This window comes from Nicotiana tabacum, chromosome 4 (genome assembly GCF_000715075.1).
Source record: "Nicotiana tabacum cultivar K326 chromosome 4, ASM71507v2, whole genome shotgun sequence".
Classification (NCBI taxonomy): Eukaryota; Viridiplantae; Streptophyta; class Magnoliopsida; order Solanales; family Solanaceae; genus Nicotiana; species Nicotiana tabacum.
The window spans coordinates 148,049,979-148,057,676 of NC_134083.1; positions in this window are offsets into that span (position 1 = coordinate 148,049,979).

Genomic DNA, 7,698 nt, shown 5'->3' on the forward strand with positions numbered 1-7,698 from the left:
GGTTTTTGAGAAAAATGAGTTTTTGGTTAAAATTCCGTTTTTGGGTTCTGTTAAGTGCTGGGCGACAGTGTTCATTGCGTTCGCGAGAGCACTGTCGCGTTCGCGAAGTGTATGGGCTGCCAAGCCTTCGCATTCGTGAGACAGTGATCGCGTTCGCGTAGGCTACCCTTCCCTGGTCTTCGCGTTTGCGAGTCATTGTTCGCGTTCGCGATGAAGAAAAAGTTGTATGTCCCTCCCCAGTGCCTAACGCTACGCGTCCGCGATGGGCTTGTCGCGTTCGCGAAGGGTAACGCCCCCATCGCTTTACGTTCGCGACCAAGCCTTTGTGTTCGCGAAGAAGAAATCCCCAGCTGCCCAGTTTACTCTTCGCGTTCGCGAGAGTACCTTCGCGAACGCGAAGAAGGACATGCCAGAACACAGACTCTGCAGAAAAACCAGATTTCTAAAGTCCAAGACATCCCGTGGCATATCCGAAATTCACACGAGCCTTCGGGGCTCCAAACCAAACATGCACACAAGTCTAATAACATCATACGAACTTGCTCGCGCGATCAAATTACCAAAACTCACCTAGAACTCCGAATTTAGCACCAAAATGAATGAAATTCTCAAGAACACTTTAAAAGTTCTATTTTCTCAACTGGACGTCTGAATCACGTCAAACCAACTCCGTTTCTCACCAAATTTCAAAGACAAGTCTTAAATATCATAATGAACCTGTATCGGACTCCGGAACCAGAATACGAACCCGGCACTAACAATGCCAAACATCAATCAATTCTTAAAAATAATTAATTTTCAAACTTTTAATTTTTATCAAAAATTCATAACTCAAGCTAGGGACCTCCGAATTCGATTCCAGGCATACGTCCAGGATACGGATCCACCGGGACCGTTAAAACACGGATCCGGGTCCGTTTACCAAAAATGTTGACCGAAGTCAACTAAAATTAACTTTTAAAGCAAAAATTCTTATTTTTATTAGTTTTCAACATAAAAGCTTTCCGGAAACCTGCCCGGACTGCGCACGCAAATCGTGGAGGGTAAAAATGAGATTTTCAAGGCTTAATAGCGCAGATTCGAGTTTTAAATCATAAGATGACCTTTTGGGTCATCACAATCTCCACCTCTAAAACAACCGTTCGTCCTCGAACGGACATAAAAAAGTACCTGGGCTGGTGAAAAGGTGGGGATATCTACTCCGTATATCGGACTCGGACTCCCAAGTAGCTGCCTCAATAGGCTGACCTCTCAAAAAAGCAATAAGTTGGGGTTGCCGAGCTTTTGGATTATTTTAAGCAAGGCAAAATACATAAGTTGCTACCTGACCTATGACCCAAATCCCCCTTACACACTTTCTGTGGACGATAATAATATTACACACGCAACCTTTCTAAAGTGTATCTAGTACACACCTCCTTTGACCAGGTCACGTAAGAAGTTCATTCGTGTATTTCACACGTTTGACTTTAGTTTATAAACTTAAACCACTTATTTTTAACCCCTTATATTTATTAATCAACCCGACTCAGTCCGACCCTACCCGACCCATCGCTAAAAAAGGTTAAAACCAATTTACCCCAAATTAACTCTCATTTCTCGATACATCTCGAAGGAGCTCTGGTGAAGGCGATTCCGATGACTATCTCAAGTGCGGCTTTCTGTCACGACCTAAAACTTAGTCTGTCGTGATGGCGCCTAACGTAGTACTAGGCACGCCGAAACTTCAAAATACTTCCACATTTTTAAATGAAAAATTAGAATAACACAGGTTTAAATCATCAAAACTCTCAAAATGGATAGAAAGTCAAAACCGATACAGAAATTCCTAACATCGGGTGTCACTGAGTACATGAGCGTCTAAACATCACAAATCTGGGAGTACTATCTATAATAGTCTGAAACTAAAAACATAAAGCGAAAAGATAGGGAAGGAGAGACAAGGTCTGCGGAACGCTGGGCAGCTACCTTGAAATCTCCAAACGATCAACTATGCAAAGGAATCAACACCCATCGTGTCCGAAAATACCTGGATCTGCACACGAAGTGCAGGATATAGCGTGAGTACAACCAACTCAGTAAGTAACAAGACTAAATAAAGGATTGAAAGTAGTGACGAGTTTCACAGTTATAGTTCAATTACAGTAATTTTCCACATAAGAAGGTAGGCATGCTTTCAAGTTCGACAATTTAGGCCACAACAGTTAATCCATGTCATGTTCAGGTGAAATAGAATATAAAATCTCTCAGAAATTACAAGACGGTGATATATGCCAGCTAAAGTGCAACAGAAATGAAAGTCAAATGCATCCTCTCAAAGCAACAGTCACTCAGTCCTTCCATTCACTCCAACCTCACCATCACTCATTCCTCACAGTCGCTCATTCCTCTCAATCACTCAGCACTCAACACTCATACTCAGTAGGTACCTGCGCTCACTGGGGGTGTGTACAGACTCCGAAGGGGCTCCTTCAGCCCAAGCACTATAATAAGCCAGATCCAGGCATAAATCAATAAAACATGTTGCGGCGTGCAGCCCGATCCCATAATTGTCACTCTAAATCAGGCCCTCAGCCTCACTCAGTCATCAATCTCTCCAGTCTCTCCCTCTCGGGCTCACAATGTCGTGAAAACAGTAATGATATAATGCATCAATAATGAACAATAAAGACAAAGTTGTAATATGTAAGTGAAACTGTGACTGAGTACAAAACAGTAATTTAGCAGATAATTCAACATGTACACGACCTTTATGGGTCCCTATAGTGCCAACACATGGTCTAAACATGATTTCTAACATGATTTGCAGTTCAATTTCTCTAATACGTGGAGAATGTACGGATAACAACAGATTATTCAACTACACAGTTCCATGAAATTGACCGAGTCACAATTCTTACGGTGCACGCCCGTCACCTAGCATGTGCGTCACCTCAAAACCAATCACATGACACATAATACGGGGTTTCATACCCTCAGAACCAAATTTAGAATTGATACTTACCTCAATCCGAGCAAATTTCTACTCCAACACACCCTTGCCTCGCGAAACGGCCTCCGAATGTCTCGAATCTAGCCATAAATAATTCGATATAATCAACACGGGCTAAAGGAATCAATTCCAGAAGAAACATACTAAGTTATTAATCAAAAGTCAAAAATAATTCGACAAGGTGGGTTACTCTGATGGTAAGCACCCTCCACTTCCAACCAAGAGGTTGTGAGTTCGAGTCACCCCAAGAGCAAGGTGGGGAGTTCTTGGAGTGCCTAGGGTTTATTGAAAATAGCCTCTCTACCCAGGGTAGGGGTAAGGTCTGCGTACACACTACCTTCCCCAGACCCCATAGTGGGATTATATTGGGTTGTTGTTGTTGTTGTACTTGCGATTTAGCACAAAAATGCTTAAAGGCATTTCCGAAAACTAACAAAATGTGCTTACTTGCAGGAATATTGGGACATGAGCCAAAGAAGTCAAAATCAACTCATAAAGGAGTCAAAAGTGAACAAGAACCAAAACATGGCAAGAAGGCAAGCAGTGCGGACCGCACAATTCTAGTGTGGCCGTAGAGGGAAAATTCAGAGAGTAGTTTTTGGGCCAGCTAAAGGCATGCGGACCGCACCAAAATTGTACGGTCATAGGAGGCCAAGTGCGGCCGCATTCATTATTATGCGGTCCGCAAGGTTGAAGAATCAGAGAGTTGTGTCAAGTCAAAAAAAAAAGCAAGGAGTGCGGACCGCAGCAGTTTTGTGCGGCCGCATAATCATAAATGCGGCCGAACCCATTTTATGCGGACCATAGAAGCCCCCAAGTTCCAAGCCCAAGTTCCCAAGAATGCGAACCGCATGATAATTGTGTGGCCACAGTAGCTCATTGTGCGGATCGCACCAGAATAATGCGGCCGCACAACCTTCATAGGGGCATTTTTGTCAGATATTTTCAGCTTAGTATAAATAAAACTTTTTGTCATTTTTAGGTTAAGTTGAGTTTTCAGAAGTGCACCTGGGCCTTTTTCTTTACTGTATTGGGCCTTAAGTTGAGTCTAATCAATTATTATGCATTCTATCTTAATTTCTTCTTGTATTTCTTTATTTTTCATGAGTAGCTAAATCTTTAGCTAGAGTTGTGACCCAACCCTAGTGTGGGTATTTGATGGATGTTTAATTTAGGGCTTATTTTTGATTGGGTTAGTGATATTTAGCCTTGTTCATGATTGAACCCTAGAATCAATTGTTGCAAACATTGATTCATGCCTATTTGACTTAGCCTCTACTTGAGAAAGAGAGACTAAGTCTAGGAAAATTTGGCTAACAAGAAATTGGGGTGAACTCAAGAAATTGATAGCCCCAATTAAAGGGTTAAACCTAGAGGTAGTAATACCCGACTTGAGCTAATATCACTTGTATTGTGCAAATACCCAATTGGGCTTGAGAAAGCCAAATTGGGCAAAATCACTCAAACTACTGAGAGGTATAGAGTGAGTACCCGGATATGATTGCTACATCACGAACTCAACTAATCAAACTTGCCCTGGAGTTTACAACCCATTAGATAACCACCTAGGTAGAAGTCACGACCCTAGTCCCTTTTAATCATTTGAAAAACTCAAAACCAAAAATATTGTCCTTAGTTTTGTACTTGCAAACAATAGAGTAAAGTAGAAGTAGAACACCAATCAAGTTTGTGGAAGTGTAATTGGAGTCAAAACTTGCAATTAACTTAAATATACACCTAATCCCATATTCTAACTCCCTGTGGATTCGATCCCGACCTTCATTGGGTTTATTATTGCATCGACTGCCTCACTACTAAATTGTGGTGTGGATTTGGCCGAGATAAATATTTGGCGCCATTGTCGGGGAGTTAAATGGATTTAGCTATATATCTAGGTATTAGTGTATTTTATCTTTATTTCCTTCCGAGTCACTAATTTTGTTTGTGAATTGCTTTTAGGTATAAAATGGCCCTTAACAACGAGCCCCTTAGAAATTTACCATTGGGGGAGGAGGTAGATGATGATCGAGTGGATGAGGTTCATTCCGAGCCTCAAGTAAACAGGCGAGGTCGACCGCCTAATGATAATGTCCCAAACCCTGCCCCACCTCCACCAAGAGCAGCGCACTGGGTGTTGCCAAACGGGGGTTATGCAAGTGCAATAGTCCCACCCAGGATTAGGGCGGACAACTTTCAAATAACCAATGTGATGCTTACACTGCTTGAGCAGCGGGGTTTCTTCACCGGAGCTCCACACCAAAATGCCTACAAGCATCTCAAGGGTTTTGTCGATACTTGTTGGGGGAGCAAGCAAACAAATATCTAAGGCAATCATTCCATCCACATTGCAGTTAAGGATGTTTCCCTTTTCTCTACGGGGAAAGGATTTGGACTGGTTAGAGAGATTGCCCAATCATTCCATCCACATTTGGGATGAGTTGGCCAAGAAGTTCATTGCCAAATTCTTCTCTCCGGGGCACATAGCTACACTAAGGGATGAAATTCTAGCTTTCAAATAATAGCCCAATGAGCCATTGCACGAGATTTGGGAAAGATATCGTACCATGGTCAAAGAATGCCCGAACAATGATATGACCGAGGCCATATCCAACAGAACTTCTACAGGGGAATCAACACGATGAATCAGTGTGTGGTAAATCAACTCGCTGGGGGTAACTTCATGAACACGCCTTATTCTGAAGTTTGTGAAATCTTGGATGAGATGGCAGACACCTCTTCGGCGTGGCAAAGTAGAGCCAATGTTCCTCAGGGTGACCCAAATGTTATTCACCTACACAAGGAGCTACATGATCATAGGCAAGCTATTGCGGATTTGACAACCACCATGAACCAATTGGCCAAAGCTCAGCTTCAACAGGTTTTAGGGTCAAAATAGGTGAATTTTATGGAAGGGGTTAACATAATGGTAAACAAGAGATGGAAACGAGGTTAATAAGTACAAAACCATCCGGAACAATTTGAGCAAAGTAATAGTGGGTATAATCAAGATAATTCATATGATGAGCAAGATGAAGAGGTTCAATACGTCAACAATTATCAAGGTCAAAGAAGCAATGTTCCAAATCAATAATAATGGAGATCACAAGGAAACCAAGGAAATTGGAACAATCAAGGCCACCAAGAAAATTAGAGTGGTGGCAACAACAATAATCAAAGCAATTGGGGTAATCAAGGTAATCAAGGCAATTAGGGAGGAAATAATCAAGGTAATTGGGGTGGCAACAATCAAAGCAATTGGGGAGGCAACAATAATCAAAGGGGTTGGAACAATAGTAATCAAGGAAATCGGGGGTCAGGCTTTCAAAGGCCCCCGATGTATCAACAAACAAACAACCTGCCTCTATATTCGTCGCAAAGTCCTAGTTCTTACAATAGTGAAATAGGACGGATTGAAAACATGTTTAAGCAAATGATGGAGAAAAATGCCGACTCTGATACCCAATTAGCCTCCCACAACACTTCTATCTGCAACTTGGAGGTTCAACTTGGCCAAATTTCTTAAGCTTTAAATACTCTCCCAAAGGGGGCACTACCTAGTGATACGGTGGTGAACCTGAAAGGTGGGAATACGGGGCATGCAATGGCCATGACAACAAGAAGTGGGAGAGGTGCAATTGCTAGTACCTCAAATCAAAGAAGACATGTGACATGTGGGTGATGATGTGTTGGTGCAAGATGATTATGAGCCAAGCAATGATGTTGAAGCTAATGAAGAAGCAAGGATTGATATTGATGAAAATGTGGAGGAGACGCAAGAAGAAGTGAACTCATCTAGGGAGCACGTGATTGACATGCCGGAGCCGGTAGTGCCAAAGGCTAAGGCACCAATGCCAAGGCCTCCTCCTCCATACCCTCAAAGACTTGCAAAGCAAAACAATGAGAATCAATTTAAGAAATTCATTGATATGATGAAAAGTTTATCCATAAATGTGATGTTGGTTGAAGCCTTAGAACAAATGCCGGCATATGCCAAGTTCATGAAGGATTTGGTAACCAAAAAGAGATCAATGAACTATGAAAAGATCAAAATGACACATCAAGTGAGTGCTATTGTGCACTCCATGGCTCCAAAGTTGGAAGACCCCGGTGCTTTCACAATCCCTTGCACTATTGGGAGTGCCGATTTCGCCAAAGCTTTATGTGACTTAGGGGCAAGCATTAACTTGATGCCCTATTTTGTGTTCAAAACGTTGGGGATTGGGAAACCAAGACCCACATCCATGAGGTTGCAAATGGCAGATCGGACAATGAAAAGTCCATTGGGGATAATTGATGATGTGTTAGTTCGGGTCGACAAGTTTATCCTTCCCGTAGATTTTGTGATACTTGACTGTGAGGTTAACTACTAGGTGCCAATCATTTTGGAGAGACCTTTCCTTGCTACTGGGAAGGCCTTAGTTGATGTGGAAGCTTGCAAGCTCACCTTCCGGGTAGGTGATGAAAAAGTGGTATTCCATATTTTTAAATCAATGAGGCAGCCAAATAGCAACGAAGTGTGTTCGTTCGTGGATCTTGTGACCGGAGTAATTATTGATGATACAAGTGATGTGATAAATGTTGAAGATACCTTGGAAGTTGTGTTGTTGAATCATGATGAGGATGAGAAGGAAGGCTTTGTAGATTGTGTCAATGCTTTGCAACGAATGAGATCATATACTTATGATCCCCAAAAACTTTCCTTGGAT